Below are 18,267 nucleotides of genomic sequence, written 5' to 3'. Positions count from 1 at the left end.
CTTTAGTGTTAATCAGCTTGGATCCAGAAAGAAGCATTAATTGTATTCATCCCGTTGTTCTATGTGATGCACAAACTTGTATAGTACTTGATAATTTTAATTTGTATTATCTAAAAGATTTTTCCTCATAAATGCATAAGAGACAGGGTGATATTTTTTCTTTGATTATACACTTACATTTATGTTGTTGTATGTCCTTTGGATTTTTAGTCTGAACCTGAGACCTACCTTTTATCTTCAGAGATTTCAAGGTGACTGTTAATACTGCTCATGAATTAAATACAGGAGATACTTCAACATTGACAGTGAGTGTGAGTGACATTTGATTAGATAGATTGATTAGGTTAAACTACTCAAGTTTGTCTTGTCAATTGTAAACTTTGTTTCATTCCCTCTCCACAGATGATAGATTTATATACTGTATACCATCAGATCAATATTTGTTAAAGACAGTCAGTTAAAAAAAAAGTAAAAAAGAATTTGTGTAATTGGCTCGCTAAGGACTACAAATGAAATTATGGCAGGTTGAGGTTTCACTGGAGTAAATTATCCGTCTTACAGATTATTAAACATAACTGGAAAGATAATCTAATGTCATTACAAGATCACTTGCAGGATTTAAAATTCTTTCCCAGAATGATTTTCCTGGCATCTATTTAAGAGATGTTCACATAGTCCTTGTTCTTTAAAAAATCCACCACTGGAGTTACTTCAGAAAAAGGTTTCACTTAAGGATGTTTTAATTTCTAATCATGTTTGTCATGTCTTGCCTGAGTAATTAAAACAATTTTTTTTTCCCCTTTTTTCTCTCCCGTTTTTTTCCTCCTTTCTCAATTGGTCTATTTACTGTTTTTTAATGGATTAAAGTGTGGCTTGCTGGTTTAACATTCTTTAATAAGTGTTTCTTGAATGAGGTATGCATTTTATTAGTGTTTTCACAACCTAAAAGAAATCCATTCTGACTTCCTGGGGTTCCCTCAAAGCCAGCCGAAAGGCAAGCATTCACCCTTATGTAATTTACATTTATGAGAAATGTGGTCAATAAGGGATAAGAAAGATCGGTTTTTGGAAGAATTAGGAATATGATACGAGGTCACAGAGATTAATCTCTGTGTTGATAGATTTCTCCTGAATTTCCTATTCAGATGAGTTGTCACCTGTGAAGTAGATAGGATGCTGCTTTGCCAAAATGGCTTGTTAGAGTCTTTGAGTTTATAGATTTTTATTGTTTAATACTTTGTAACCAGTAAGGAGACTCCTTTCTTGTTGCATTCCTCTGAGCAACAATTCCTCCTTCCTGAGAAAAGAGAATGGTGTGACTGTGAATCAGAGTGACTTGGCAGGGCATGTGAGCATTGTTTCTATCAGGTTTTGCAGAACAGTCCCTTTCCTTACACACCATCTTTCCTTATGAAAGCTGCAAAGCTGATTATGACCTCTCTGCACTGAAAACAAACCCAGCTAATGTGGTTGTGGGTTCTTTGGGATCCTGGACTAACTGCCTGTTACTCCAGTTTGGCCTTGATACTTTCTGCATCTTTGCTTACTCTAATTTCATTCATTGCAAGCAAGGTTGAACTTGTTTGCTAATAGAATGGGGAATCTCTGGAGTTTTCAGCAGGCAGTCTGTTTCTGAGAAAAAAGTCCACAGAATTGCCTTCTCCAGCTCCCAGGATGTCTGATGTTGGATCAACCCAAAGATCAGGATTAGTAAAGTGGAGTTTGGGCATATGTAGCAAACATCCTGTCAAAACTGATTGGATCATTTTTACTTTTTTGGTGTTGCAAACCCAGAAGCTATAGAGAATGTTCCATTGCTATAAAAATTCATTCTTTACTACTCCTAACACTAAACAGTGTCCTCTAAGGTCTAAAATATTTTATCTAACTATTATGCCAATTTAGTTTTAAATTGACTCCTGAATTGAAGATGACATGCTTTCTTTAGCTGTACTAATGAATATATTTTCACAGTAAGGCTAATTGATTCTAAACGTTGTCTGCTCCATTAACCTGTGACAGCACACAGCATTACATCCAAACTTCTTCAATACTTGATTTTATAATTGAAAAATAAAAATGTTTGTCTTACAGGAGAATATTTTTGGTCAGTTAATAAATATTTCAGATGTTGAGCCAAAACTCCATCTGGAAGTATCTGAGAACTAATATCTGTGATTTTTTTTTAAAGATTTTTTGGCATTTTTTTGGCAAGAACAGAAGTGATAATAGAATTGAGAGTGCCATAGCCAGATTGCACCTGGGGGAGGGGAGGAGTGTTTTGGTTTCTATGTTGCTGCTGCTGTGAATGCTGACATCCCTGAAATCTTATGAGGTTGTTTTGAGTCTGAGGGTTGCAATTAAGATTAAAATCTAGTTCATCAACACAATTTAGTCCTAAAGGCAGTCTTTAATCCAGAACAGGCACAAGGGATGTTTCATCCGAGCTGTGCTTTTATGACTGGGGAGGTTGAGAATAACTGTGCAGTAACAACTTCTGTAACAACTGGCACAGTTTATTACTGCTGAAAGTGGCTTAATGTAAAGGCAGGTGGATGGCACTGTCACATGGTACTTGCTCTGACCAAGGAGTGGACACTTCGGGTGTCTAACATCTGTAGTGACCAAGACTGGATCCCTATTAAGAAATTGGGACTCAGATTAGCATTTTCTCTGTTCAGTCAGGTTGGAAAAGCCATACATATCATGGGTTCCTTAATACTGTCTTCTTTCTTTTTGTTGATAAATCAAGTCATTCTTGTAATTCTTGAGATAAGTGATGGATTTAATTTTAGGAATTGTAAGAAAAACAGCAATTTCCAGTTTTCTTCTGGAAAATGTTTGGGTTTAGAGAGTAGGCTTTCTCTGATAGTGTCTGAAACTTTTTTTTTTTAACTGTTTTACATGGAAAAATCTAGGTGAAACCAATCAGCTGCTAAATATAGGATCTGAAGATCTTTGGGCATGTGCAAGGTCAGCAGAAAAAGTAAATATAGATCTCTAACTGAGTAAAAAGCACACATGCTGTTGCTAAAAAGCAAGCATCCAATCTGACATGTGAACAAAGCTGTAGTTTGGAAGGTGCAAGGGAAAACTGCAAGGATTAGGCTTTCAGCCATTAGTACCTTTGAGCTCATTGCTTGAGTGATTATTAGCCCAGCTGAAGAGAGCCAAGGAAACAGTTCAGGACAAAACCTACAAAACTGGAGTAAGAGGGAGGGTGGAATCTCTAATTTCTTTACATGGTGGGTGAAGCAAGAAGTAACGCATTTGAACTGCACAAAGAAATTCCTCCTCAGGTCTCTGTCAGACCCTTTTGTACATGATGATATAGTGCTGTAAGTATTCTAAGCTATGTTAAATGCAAATGCAAATGAAATCTTTTAGATAAATGTGAGAAAACAAAGGGGCTAATTAAAAACAAACAAACAACACAAATGAAAACCAAAACAACAAAAAAGTACCTCAAAATCCCAACAACAAACAACCCATCCGAACATAGCACAGGACCACTAAAACAGCAACATGAAAACCTCCTGGGGTATTGAAACTATGTGGTCTGGGAGCTTTGAAAGACAATATTGTGAGTAGGGAGGTTAATATATTTGTGGGAGAAATCAGAGGACTCAAATAGATTCAGAGAAGCAGAAATTCAAGACTGTTCAGAAATGATCTCACAGGAAGAGGATGAAGGCTTCTAAGTTGAGATCCAGCTCAGAAACTTTGAGAAATGATGAAGCTATTGCTGGTTTTCTATGTTATTTTTCCAGGAAAAAAATCCCTTCTTCATTTAAGAAGAGAAATCTACAGTACTTTGATACCTTTCTACCTCGATGTAATCCTTCTTAATTTATAAAATAAATAATATAAAATAATAAATATATATAATAATAATATAGATAATAATATAAAATAATAATATATAATAATAAAATGTACAAGATATTATTTATTTATAATTACGTGGCTCAATAAGGACTATAGCTTGATTATTCAAATATCCAGTAATTATTTTAATGATGAATTAGAACTGGAAGAAATTTCCCGAAGCAAAACATTTCTGGACCTGTGTTTTACTTGTGGTTTTTATTGACATACCATTATTAAATAGGTATAGCACAGAACTGCTGAGTGTACTCAGTATTTTGTTAACAAGGGGATGAAATGGTATGTGGACACTTTTACCACACTTAAATATCATGTGCTTGAGGTATTTGATATGAATTTTTAGTCACTAAGATATTTGGAGACAAAGATGTTTCTTTTTAATGAGGAAAAATTATAAATGGTATATAATAAACAAATAAAAAAATAACCAATAATAATGACAACAACAACAACAACAACAATAATAGTAATAATAATAATAAATAAATATAGGAAAAACGTAATTGACTTCAAAGAAAGGCCTGATTCACATTGCAGTTAATGCTCCAAATGTCCCCCAAGATCAAGTTCTGAATTTTTATTTTTACAATGTGCAGTGATCAGGTTGATCCTAAATTAAAGTTTTTGCTCCTTTGTCCTCTTTCTGCTTCAGCCTTATGTATGAATCATAGCATAGATAATGTATTTTATTGTGTAAGTTATATTAGGTGTGTTATATTGGTCTATTTCTGTGTTTGAGAATAACCAAATCCCATGCTTCAAGACATTGCTTGGTCACTCTTTATCACAAAACAGCCATTGCAGCCTAGCTTCCAGGAAAGCATTTTACAAGTGTCTTTCGATTTCATCTATCTGGTTAACTTCTTTCAGTAGAATAATAGATTAAAAAGCCTGTGTTTGTGAACTTTATTCAATATAAAAGACTACAGCCCTCAGCAGATGAATGACTGGTCAGTGGCAGTCTTAGACATGGACAGACAGGGCTAACAATGTCATTTGGGAGGTTCTTAAAGAAATAAGGGAATCTATGGAATTAAAGTAAGAAGTTTAACAGTGTTATTTCCGGTTGAAATGCATTCAGTTTATTTCACAGGGCAAATAAACACACTAAAAAAATGTTGTGCTTTTGATAAAGGAAACCCCGCTTCAAGTCCTTAAGAAATATACAATTAATATTGAGAGCGAGGTGCTTCCTACTTGGAATTCCTAAGAAAGAGCAGCAGGATGACATACAGGCTATAGACTGAGGAGTTGTATGTGAGAAAATCACAAATGGTGAAGTTGTCAGTCTAGGATATACCATTTGTTGGTAAGAGGATGTCACCCGTGCTTAGATTTATAACATTCTTTTTATGATGACTGCAATTTTGATTATGAAACTAACTTACATTTTTATGTAGTATTTAATTTCTTTTTGTATAAAATTAGCAGTAAATTAGCAAATCTATGAAAGATCCTGTAATACTGAATTATTTACTGACAAGTCCTTTAGTTTTGTTCCTGTAAGTATCTGTAAAAGTTGATCCTTATATTAACAAATACATAATCCATTTCAAGAATGCACCCTAGTAATGTTTTGGGACTGTGAATTCCACAGTTTAATTATATATTATACTCTTTCTGATATCTGTTGTAGAGGTTTTGTTATGTTTTTGCTGCTTTAAATTTTTTCAGGAAAAGCAAATACTTTTCGTGATACAGGAGGAAAAAAATAAAGCGGGAGAGACCAGAAGCAATTACAAAAAGTTGCAGCATCAACCTTAACATCTTGTCTCAGTTCAGTTTCAATATATTCTTCTTCCTGAAGCTGAAACTAAGAAGAGATTTCTCTTAAGGCTTGTACAACGGCTGAAAGATCCTCTTATAGAACTGAATACTGAAGAGAGGTTGTGAAGCTTAGATGAAGACAGCTCTATCTTCATAATATTGCAGAAACAGCTATCTCTAATCATGTGAAAAATGCTATTTAGATTATTTTCTCTATATGTTGTTTGTACCTTATTTCAAAATTGTCTTGCACAGGTAATATCCAGAGCAGCTCTGATGGCCTCATATGACTCTGATGCTGCAGCTGAGCTTGTTTGGCAAGAGAATTGTTCCAGCTGGTTAATTCCTACCAATTGGTAGGTTTTTGTCATTAGATGGCATTTCCGATGCCCATTGACAAATGTTACTGTAGAGCAATCCTATTCCTTACAGGAGGTCAAGTGAGCTGGTATGAGATCTAGTATGTGGTTGTATGTGGTTGTACAGATTTGTTCACATTTCAATGGCACCTGGAGGAGTTGCTGACTTCTGTTTCATTCCCACGAAATCCCCCCCCAGTCTTTGTGGACTTGCCAGATGAGCCAGTCTCAGCTGGTACACATAAATGGGGCCTCCCCACCTCCACTTTCAGTGAGCACCATCTTGTTGCCCAGACCCATGTGGATGGGAAACAATCTCTTGCTGCTGTTGATGCAACAGAGGTGCAAATCATACAAGCAGTGTTTGTTTTGTAAATGCCCTGTGTGCATTGTAGGAGGAATTGGGAGTGCCTGACTCATGCTTTGCCAGCAATCGGCAAATCTTCCCTATATCAGAAAGAAGTCAAATTCAGTGTGCTGAGGTCTGATCATGCCTTCCCCATTGATTGCAGAACTAGATTTTCACTGGCTCTGTTTTTCCTGGCCTGTTATATGGCTCTGAACCAAGTACTAGCAAAGGGCTACACTATCCTCCATCCATGTATGACAAAAGTAGATAATTCAAGTCCTGAATTGTAAAGTTGTTATCTCAAGAACTCTCTTCAGTGGAGACTACATTCATTATACCATAATATTGTCATCCTTTTCAGATCATCCTTCCCTAAAATCTCCTAAAAATAAGAACATTTTTTCTTTCAGTCCCTTTGAAAGACTGATTATTTATCTGCTCCTTTTCTTGATATTTTTCTTCAATTGCTATAACAGTCTCAGTCCTAAGGTTAATATTGTGAAGTATTATAATACAGAAATAGATACTTAAAGTTAATAGTTGCCTCTTAGTCATGAAACTATGATCAACAGTGATTACAACTTATATTTAACTATAACATTTCTAAAAAAAAATAAATGTAGCTCACTGCAGTGCCCACTCCAAGCAAAAACAACAAAGAAAACCCTATACCTTAATACTATTTTCAGTATCTTCAAGTTTCATTTAGTAATTTTCTTTTGCTTGTCAGTGATTTGTCATTTAGTATTTTTTCTCAAAGTCCTTAAACACATATAATAAGACACATATAATAAGACACATTCTTTTTGATAAGCAAAAGAGATGGACCTCTCTGTACATCCCCTCATTACATTTTTTAGCCTCTTCTTTCTCAAAGTCTTGTATAAACAGTAGGTTTTGTTACAGTTTAAAATCAGTCTTATTAATTCCATTATTGGGTGAAAATATTCAATCTAACTTGCCTTGATTGTTCTACTAATATCATCCAGGATTTCATTGCATCTTTTACTGACTCTATGATGATTTGAGAAGTGCATCTTCATCATTTACTTGTCTAGACAGCTGTGTGGAAAGCAGAAGAATCATACCATAAGAAACTGAGTCATATGTAGAGCTGGAAAAGATTAGAGCTGTGTTTATGAATGTTGCTGCAATAAAAATAATGCTTAGTAAGTCTCCCAAAATCTGCAACCTTGCAAAAAGAGTAGCAAGTTTTTGTTTGGTAATTTTCCACTTAATGAGCCCTTTCTGTGTCTGTTAAAGGTCTTTTTAATAGGTTAAAATTTTTTTCAAGCTTTATTTTTGTAAACAGCCATTCTGCCTTTGTTTCCAATCCCAATCAGTTACCATGTATTGAGGTAATGATTCTCTTTCTTATCTGTTTTTTTTTTTTTTTGTTCACTGGACTTCTTTTGACACAAGAAAGAAGGTAGAAGAAACCCTTCTCATTACTATTTAGCAGTTGAAAAGTACAAACTATATTACAGAAAATTTTTGGAGCTAAAAGTATTTGGGGAGACATGTAAAAATATTTGTGATTCAGGTAAATGTCTGTTTCCTTCAAAGACATTAAAAACCTAGACTGACTAGCTAGTAGGTGTTGCTTAGTCACAAAATCCTATGTGTAGTAATCATAGCTTTAGACTATTATTCCACTTACATTTTCATTAGAGATATAAACTCCCCTGCACAGCAGGATTTAGAGATAAACTACATCTTGTAGAGAAATTAAAAAAAAAAAAAAAGTTCTTTTCACTGATATGTCAGAGTTGAAGAGTTTATAGTACCATGATGATCCTTAAAAATATAGTGTGAAATAGTCCAAAAAGAGGGTGGATTTTTTTTTGCATCTGGAGCTCCTATCTCAGTTAAAATTTGTCACCAGATTTGACTTTTGTCCCTCCCTCTCAACAAATTCTGTGAGATTTGACACCAAAGTAGTCTAGGTGAAAATTATTTTTCCTGATTAAATTAGCATGAATATTTTTATTTTGGCTTTCTAGAAGAGTAATGATTCAAAAAATAATATTCTCTACTGTAATATTTGAATTTTGTTTTTATACATTTAACAACCTTTTTCTGTGATCATGTGTGTAATATGCAGAAATGCTCAGGCCTAAACAAAGATTTTTGTGTCCCAGAATATGTCTGAAAGATGTCACAGACAGATTATGGGATTTTTGTATACCCAAGCCTAAGTAGTTCCATAAAGGTAAATGACCTAATGTATTTCTGACAAGCAATACAGAGCTTTACATATATTGCAAAATGGTCTTATTTTAAGTCAATATTTAAACTCTAGTTATGAAATTCAAAATGTATGAAACACTGGTATTATTTTACAAGTCTGAGTCATTGGATTAAAATTAATTTTACAGACTGGGTAAGAAGCACAAAAGTATCAGGGACAGGGTTCCATAAAAGGCTGAACCCTCTTTAAGATAGGTTTGATTTTCACCTTATCATCTTAGTGGGCATGCTCAATATTGTTAAAAGTTGTTCAGACTTACGGAAAAAATGTCTAACACCCAGGTAAGGATAGAATTTTTCTTGAGGAGAAAATCATGCAACTAACATTTTCTTTCCAGCTGGGTTTTCCTGAACTTCATTTTACTTTGTATTCTGTATGAGCAATCAAAAAAACCAAATTGGTCTTGGTTCTCAAAAAGTGAAATAGAATCAAAATCATAAAATACCTTTGCCTGTTATTCACAGTCCTAAGATTTAGGATCATCATATGCTTGATTGAATTTAAAAACCTAAAATGGTGGAAAGCACAAGTAAATCCCTATAGTTGTGGAATTGTGAAAGTCCTAGTTCAACAAATATTATTAAACTGAACTGTAATGGACATAGCAAATGTTAAACCACAATTATTTAGAAGATAAAACCTCTAATCTAAACCTCTGATGTTCCCAAGGATTCAAACATAAATTAACAAGGAAAACACAATGATGAGTTGCTAATTGCTCCACTAACATGACAATGTGCAGCTCTTGGGAAGCTTTAGGACTTTGACCAGAATGGGGACAAAGATTGATACTGGGCCACAAAAAAGCCCATGGGATTCTTTGCAGGATGTGGGATATTTTGTTAGCAAATTGCTGGATGAAATTCAGCCTATGTCCTTTGTAATTGGCTGTCATATCATGCAGTGGCAGTTATGTAACTACTGTGCAGGACATTAATTGCTGCCTTTTAATTAAATACATTCCCAGTGAGTGGACAAGGGTAAGAACTGCTGAGGTGTTTTAGACCCTGCATCTTAAGATAATAGTAATGAATGGGACATCCCAGCTCATTAAACCCAATCTCATATTTCTGTAGACCATTTGTATTTTAATATTTATTTTTAAAGCAAAAGAAATTCCAAATTAAACCTTTTTTTTTCTTTTTTTCTTTTTTTCCTCAGCTAAAGAGGCACTATTATTGAAGACTGGTTGGACAGGGAGATCATGATGCAGGGTTTTCTGTCCCTGAGATCAGCTCAGGTGGTTAGAGCACGGTGCTTATAATACCCAGATTGTGGTTTTTATCCCTGTATGGGCCATTCGCTTAACAGTTGGACTCAATGGTCCTTGTGGGTCCCTTTCAACTCCAAATAGTCTGTGATCTTTCAGTCACATAAAAAATTAGTTCTATTCATAAACCACTGATTTCTCTACCAACTAAAATTTTTATTTGAATAACTCTTGAACCTGCATAACATTTAACTAGTTTGCTCTACTTAAATGTGTAAGAAAAAGTATTTTTCTCAAAACTCTTTTATTTTGTTGTTTATCCAATTCTTTTATTTTTCTATAGTGTTTTATTCTTTCAGTCATCTCAGACATTTAGTTAGTCTTTCTGAAAACTGGTGATTGCAATCTTGTATTTCAGGAGAGATCTCAGTGTTTTGTTTCTTTATTGAAAATGTTGTTTGATATGGAAATTATTTTTTTAAGCACGAGTTAGAAATGCGTGCAGTCAGTCTCTAATTCACTGTTTTCACTGTTTAAGTTTTTTATCTGTTGTGATTTCAATTCCAACTTTCAGTTTTACTGTAGACAGTCCTGAGAAAACCTAGCACTGAATTTTGGAAGTGTATGCCTAAGTGACAACTTTTGTGACAGACAATGGTTTATTACCCTAGGTTGGTGATTGGTGATCCTTCTTTCATTCATTTACTCCTGTGGTTGACTTCATTATAAACTCATCCACAAAGCTATTTCAGTATCTAGACCAATGTATTTATCTAAGATGAATTCAGACATCATTATATATAGTGACACATATATATAACCATGTAAGTGAGTTTATATGAATATAAATTGTATATATAGCTGTCTTTCATCTACATTCTCAACTATAAGCTCCTTCTTTTCGTTTTATGACTTTAGATTACATCTTGGGTAATACTCTTCACATGTAACTGTGCCTTTCAGTTTACTGCACCTTTTTAAGAGTAGTGTTGTAACTTATTTGACTGCACTTTGACTGATGAACTGGAAGAACACAATTCCAGCTTTGTCACATAATAAAATAGATAATAATATATTTTAGATGTAAATATATATAAGGATAATAAAGTTATGTTAATTGATATGATGACTTATCTTTCTGGCCATGACTGAGAGTATGTTAGCCTAATCTATTAAAAACTTTTTTCACTTAATTAGAAATTAGACTTTAATCCTATTTGGTGACGAGAATACCCAAAACATATGTAGTGAAAAATAATGTAATGGTTATAATAAAAGCAGTGTCATAGTCTTGATCTATGGGTGACTTATATACTGAAAAAATATTATAGAGTTGCCAAATGTAGGATCCTTCTTACAGGAGCAAAAGAACGAGATTATTTTTTCAGAATTCAGAATCTTTTACGGAAAAAAAAATTCTCAAGTTTGTGCAGAATGGAAAATACTTATACTGCAGTAAAACTTCCTTTATCTTACAGGGCATCTGTGCGATATCTTCTTTGAATACCTGGAGATAAATCAAAAGAATTTGTTAGAAAAAACTGAAAAGCATGGCAGAACAGTGACCTTGAAACTTCATCTTCTTAAGGAGGGTGTAGACAATAAATAACTTTATTATTATAACTTTATTATTATATATATATAATAAGAATACAATAATAATAATAATTTCTTATTGTCCACCTCCTGTATGGAAAGCCATTTACCAAAACTAATGGAATACATCAGAAATCAGTGATTTGCTAATTTCCAACTGGAAAACTGAAAATGGAAATTTCAGACTTATGCATGAACTGAGACAGGATCTGCATGCAGCTTGCTGTCATTTTGTCATTAAGAATGCAGAAAATAACAAACTCAGTGAAACTTATTTAGTCTTGAACTAATGCTAATATATGTAGAAAAAAAAATATGACAGGACATATACACATACATGTACATGTACATATACATTTACATATACATATACATTCACATATACATTTACATATACATATACATATACATATACACATACACATACACACATGTATATTAAGAGTATTGTTTAGTGTAGCAGAAATGAAACTGCAATTCCAAAATAGTATTGCTTTTTAGTTAGTGATAAAATAACAAAATATATTTAAGAAAGTTTTTAGGCATGTGTATGTGCAACAGTACCTTGGCACGTAAAAGGAAACTCTCTGTGCTCCTGGAAACTCAGTTAAAAGGTGGTTGAAGCACGAGGTCTCATCCCCCCAAAAGAGGAGGAACAGACTGATCATTTCAAGAATGTGGAAAAGCAAGCTGGAAGGTGGCACCTAGCCAGAGACTGTAAAAGAATTTCTTGTAACCAATCAGCTGAACATGTGCTTAAGGCCAGGAAGGCAAAGAAAATCTGATGCTCAAAGTCTTCTAGAGAAAAAAATTGATATGTTTTTCATGGGAAAGAAAACACGCAGCTTGCAAATCAGTGTAGTAAGCAGGGAGCTGAGGCTTAGATTTTCTTTCTTTTTTTTTAGAGCTCTATGGCTACTCTATTCAAAACAAAAAATCCAATTTAATTTCTTAAATAACCTCTCACTGATTAGTAAAGTGAATGATGTATCTGAAAATAATTCACTTATCTGAAGTAAAATATGAACTTTGTACCTCAATATCAGATTGCTCTTTGCAGGGCCTCTCTCAGTACCCACATTATGTAGTCATTTACACTGTGAGAAGCAGCACACTGAAACGATGGATCGCTTTACATCCATATCACAATCAACATTTGTATGGATGACTGCTTAGAATTCAAGGGAAGTAAGAACTAGGGCACGAACCAGCCTTTTTGTTCTGCTCATCTGAATAACTTTATTCCCTCAAGGCTACAGAAATGTTGAAGACGTTAAGTGTTCACTCAGAACAGAAGTTCTGTAGGCTGCATGGGGGCAGAAACTACCAAGGAATGTTTCGTATCAAATTTACACCCAACAGAGTGAGGATGAGTAATTGTTAGGTGAGAAGTTGCTATAGCTTTGTGTTAGCAGTTCTGAGTTCAGCTACAAGATATTATCTAAGGCCCAATGGAGATCTGACTAGGTGACTCAGAAAATTAGTAATGGCTTATACAATCATTTCTAGGTCAAGAGTTTGTATATATTGAACTTTATTCTGGCAAATCATCACTAGCTGATGACTCTTCTGTGGTCTCTGAATTGTTATTCTATATTTGTTTTAGTGAATGGACTACTTAAAATAACTGCCATGGCAGGCCTCCTTTGGCATAGCTGTTCATTACTGCAATAGAAACACTGATGGGAATGGAGGATAGAGCTGCTCTATCAGCTCTAGAAGCAGCTCTTTCAAAGCAGAAATGAGATGCAGCACTGTAATATGGCAAGGGTAGAACAGAGAAATTTAAAACCATCTGAGACAACTGATCTGTCTGTTCTGATATTCCCTACAAAAACTTAAATTCACCAACTTTCCCCTGAACTGACCATGGTGTCTTGTGTGACATCCCTAAAGACACCGAGATCCAGAATCACCTCTGCAAGATGCCTTCTCTTCTCAATTGGCTACTGGAAAAATGAAGGCATTTTATGGTGATTCCATTATTGAAAGTCTTGAACCTGGATGGAAAAAAAATGTGTCTGAATCTGAATAATCATATCCCTTCCTTTTGTTGCTTATCTCCAAATTTCTTCCAGCGCTTTTTCACTTTCTCTCCAAAAATTGTGTCCTTCATTTCTGACTGGAATTCTCTTGTCTTCAGCTTGCAATCCTTAGTTAAGATAGTGTTTTCCTAAGAGTTTGTTTAAGCATTTATTATCAAGTAAAACCTGTCTGTGAAGGTTACTATATATCATAGGTTCACCTATGAGAGCCACCCGCTTATACATCATATATGGAGTAGACATTTTTGAAATTGTATTTCTGCTTCTTTATTTACACTTAGAATTTCCGTGCAAAGGTTTAAATTAAAAGAATCCGACAAGTAATTTCATTAGTAATCTCATTTAGATTACCTCTAGATACATCTTCTGCCCACAAAACAGGCTCAGCCCAATGTTTTCTGAAGACTAAGTGTTTTTTCCTAACATATTAATTATTCATATGTTAAATCAGGTTTTGACATGACTGCAGGAAATCATGTTTTCTACTCTCTTTGCACTAGTTTCCATGTATTTTTCATTCTGGTGAGTTTTTTTCCATTTCAGTGGGGCTCAAAGACTACATTTGCAATCTCATGAACACACTGTTTAGTAAATCATTAATACAAAACATGTTTCAAAAACACAATAAGTTTTCCAAAACACATTTTCAGAGGGGAAAAGGAGACAGCATTCTCTTCAAAATTTGTTAGAGAGAAATTCAGAGGGTGGTTCTATACAACTGCACAGGACAAACAGATGTCAAAAAATCAAGATTTTTATATGCCACTTCAAAATAAATAAGGAATAACTTTATTGCCTGTGTTCTTCCTCTTCATCCTCTTTTTTTTTTCTAACAGAAGAATTCCTGCTGATTTCTTCCTTGTGGAGGTTAGTGTTGAGCCCACACTTACCCCCACTGTCTGAAAATGAAGAAACTCTCCTGATTCTCAGGAAGAGTTCATTACAAAGCACTATGTGACTGATGAATTTGTTCAGATACAGGTGGAAAAGAGCAAAAAAAGCATTTGGGAAAACATGAAAACTCAAGAAACAGGCTGAGAGTTCAGTTTGTAGCAAGAAAAAATGGAAAGAATGATGGAAAGTAAAGACAGTGTAAACCTGTTTCCCATATCTTACACCTGTGGAAGAGCTGTATTTATTCCCCTGATTTCACCTTGATTGTAGGGGGTAATTTTAAATAATCCTTTTCAGATGATAGGTACCTTAAATTATATCAAAACACATAGAAAGTGTAAAGACATTATTGAAGGTGGCTTTTTTTTTACTATTAGGGTTTAATAAATTATGTTTTTAAAGTTTTGGGGACACTTTACTGTATTTTTGTGATAACAGGTGTTTGAATTATCGTAGCAGCAAAAGGTGGGTTTTGTGCACATTACAGGGCATGTGTGTTCTAAATAGGTGTGTGTGTGTATTTTAATACTGATTAAAAACCTCAATGGTTATTGAAGTCTTTGAAAATGGTTTGGTTTTTTTTAAGAATAGATAATATATAGGTAATTGAATCAATTACAATTGAATATATAGGTAATATTGAATCAATGGAGTATGAAGTAATGGGAAAGTTTGATTTTCACTCCTTCAAGTATTTCTGATATTGGCTTTTGTCATACAGATAGCTTAGGGAAAATGTCCAAAGACCACCACTTACCTTGCAAAAACCTTCAAGCAAACTAAACTGTTCTAGATTTAAATTCTGATGGCACAAGAAAGTGCCAGAAAATGAATTTGATTAATCACTCCATAAACATTGATGCTCTAGTTACTATCTGTTGTTACTTATAGGAGTTGGAGGACAGATTTTTGCCCATTTTTAAAATGTAAATCACAGTGGCCTTTGAGCAGTAATATGCTAGAATTACATCTAAATGCAGGAAACTAAGAAATACCACAGAGTTTGTAATTCCCCTGTCCCAGCAAAAAAATATATTTAAATACAAATGCAAATGCATTCCTAAATAATGATTCCTCTGTTAATTTGAGCTGCAATGAAGAGGACAAATTTTAATGAATGGTATGATTTTCCTCCCTTCAAATGTATTATTCAAACAACTTTATTTTTCATTGTTCACTAAGCAGTACTAGAATTAAAGCAAGTATAAACATCTTCCAGCTAGAAAAAGATTTTTTTACAAGCAGAATATTTGAAGTTTGTTTGCTTTTTTCCTGTCTGCTTTTAAAAGTCTTAGTGGGTAGAGATCAGGCAACTTTTCTCCAAAACCTATTCTATATTCTACTTGAAGCAACTTGGACATGTTTCTTTTCTTCCTTCTCAGTATTGTCCTATTAATATTAGTTTTCCAGACATCAAAGTAGAAAGTAAGGTAGACTGTAAATTCTTTGACATAGGCTTAATACCTTGAAGAGTTATTGCAGCATCTAGACCTTTAGCCTAATAATCTACAGAAGTATGGCAGTTGTGTAGAATGTCATATTTCAATTTTCTTATGTCATCCCTTTGCCAGTTTTTACAGCTCCCTGTGAAAGAGCCTTGTCAGTAAAATTCTAAGAGATCACACTTTGAGAAGTGTTTACCACTACTTTTTTCATGTATTTTATTTTATTGATTGTGTTAAGTGAACACAGTTTCTTGCTTGGAACTCTGCTTAATCAGTTGTTTTTTAGAATTGTTGCATTGTGTTTTAGAATTGGAAACATCTGAAATCTTTGGGTCTGTGTAAAACTATTTGACTACAATGTTAGACCATTAACTGAACAACAGCTTCTCTCCTGACAAAAATTCCTGGGCCAGACTACACATGAGAACATCCTGTGTGACTCTTTGTGGCTGCTGTGACCCTTCTTCTGCAGAAATTTATATCTATGTACATTTATATCTATAGAAATATCTTTATATATATATATATATTAATATGTATATTATAGAAAATAATATAAATTCTCTCTTACATAAAAAGTAAAGTATGAAATACAATAGAAGCATCTCTCCAGAAACTGAACAAAACAGAACAAAACAACAAAACCCTCCTAAAAAAATCCCCCCAAAATGGGGGAATATTTGGAATATATGGAAAGTATATTTCTTTTCCCTTAGTATTTTGCACACACATACTAAGGTATGCTTACATGAGTCAAATTCCTCAGGACTTTAAACAGCTCAGGAATTTAAACAGCTAAGAAATGATCAGAGAGGAAGCTCTACACTGCTGTTACAAGAATATTGTTTGCATGTTTTTGTTTAGACAGCTCTTTTTTGTCCAGAGGTGAGAAAGTCATTGTCAAAGCAATCCACTCCACCCTTTTCTACCTATCATCCACCTTTTGTGAGCAATGCTGGAATCCTTCATAGAAAAATGAGATCTTTAATTTCACTACACACCTGAAATGCATGTTAGTGGCTGAACTGTGTGTCCAAGGTACAAATTATGTTTTCTTTTGCACTTTTGTGAAGACAGCAAAACAATTTCAACCTGAAAAAACCCCAGAACCTAAACCAAACGCCACCCACACCTCTTTGACTTTTAAAACAAAAATACACTTGTTATTTGGCTTCTTTGTGAATCACTTAACATTTTTGAGACTTTATGTGCTTCTGTTCATAGCCCAGGCAAACTTTACATGAAGTTGCCCATCTCATGCTGGCACTGCAGTTATGGCCTCTTTCTGTTCCAGAGGAAAGAAAGATTATTGTTTCCCCATCTTTTAGTCCTCAAGAGTCCAAATTTTATGTACTTTTACCGAAAAGTCTCATATTTAGTGGAGTATTAAAATTTTTCTCTTTTCTTTGAGAACCTTAAAGAAAGTAATTTTGAGTTAAGGGGAAGGGGAGGAGCAGCCTGTCCTTCAGAAAAGACAGGCTCTTCGTGTGAGGGGCAGCTCCTACAGAGGGCATGTTCCATTTGGCTTGTTTCCTAGGTATGAGATGAAACAAGCCATGCTGCTTCAGGCAGATGAAAGCTGGGAAGGAGATGGGGGTTGGTTCTGACCCCAGTTCCTACTTGTCAAAAATGTGTGATTTTTTTTCTCTATTTAAATATATTATAAAGAGCAGAGGGGGGCGGGTGAAAAATGGAGGAAGAAAGCCAAAAAAAGTCAGCTATTTTCTGGCAGGTTAACCATCAAGTCTCATCATGAGAATGACTGTTATGGTATGATCCCAATCCTGCAATGTGGAATGCAAAAATGCCTTTTACTGAGACTGTCCAATTTGATTTGAAGGGCCTGTGTACAAAGAGGCTCCCCAGGAAACTGTTTAATACTGCAACCTTAAGGCAAAATATGTTACTTTAACTGGAACTTTGTTCTTCACCATAAACCTTTAACTTCACCTTAAGGAGAAGATTATTAAAAAGTAATATGTAATATATCTATCTATCTATCTATCTATCTATCTATCTATCTATCTATCTATCTATCTATCTATCTAATTTGAGATTAATTCTTAATATTAATAAGCAAAATGGTTAGACCTACCACAGGATGGACAGCACTTCTTTCTGGGAGAGCTCTGACAGATGAAAAAATGCAGAGTCAGACCCCAAGCCTATCAGATTACCATTGTTCTCTGGTCATATTCCAGAGTCCTTATTAAATGAGCTGCACCAATCTCAGCTGGTATCTGAACTACAGCTCTAACAAGTAACTGGGGGAGAATGTTATTTGCTCATAGTATATTTCCCTCCTAGGAGAGATCCAGCTTAATGCTTGATAATCTTTTTGTATTTAGGGTTCAGGCTGTCTTTGCTTGAAGAAAACTTCCACAGAAGTCACTAGTATTAAGCTTGTATCTTAAGAATTAACAGTTATATTAACATTAATATCTTGAAAGCTTGTACAAACTG

This window comes from Parus major, chromosome 5 (assembly GCF_001522545.3).
Source record: "Parus major isolate Abel chromosome 5, Parus_major1.1, whole genome shotgun sequence".
Taxonomy (NCBI): domain Eukaryota; kingdom Metazoa; phylum Chordata; class Aves; order Passeriformes; family Paridae; genus Parus; species Parus major.
The sequence above is the reverse complement of the archived record's forward strand: the minus strand, read 5'-3'. Positions refer to the sequence as shown.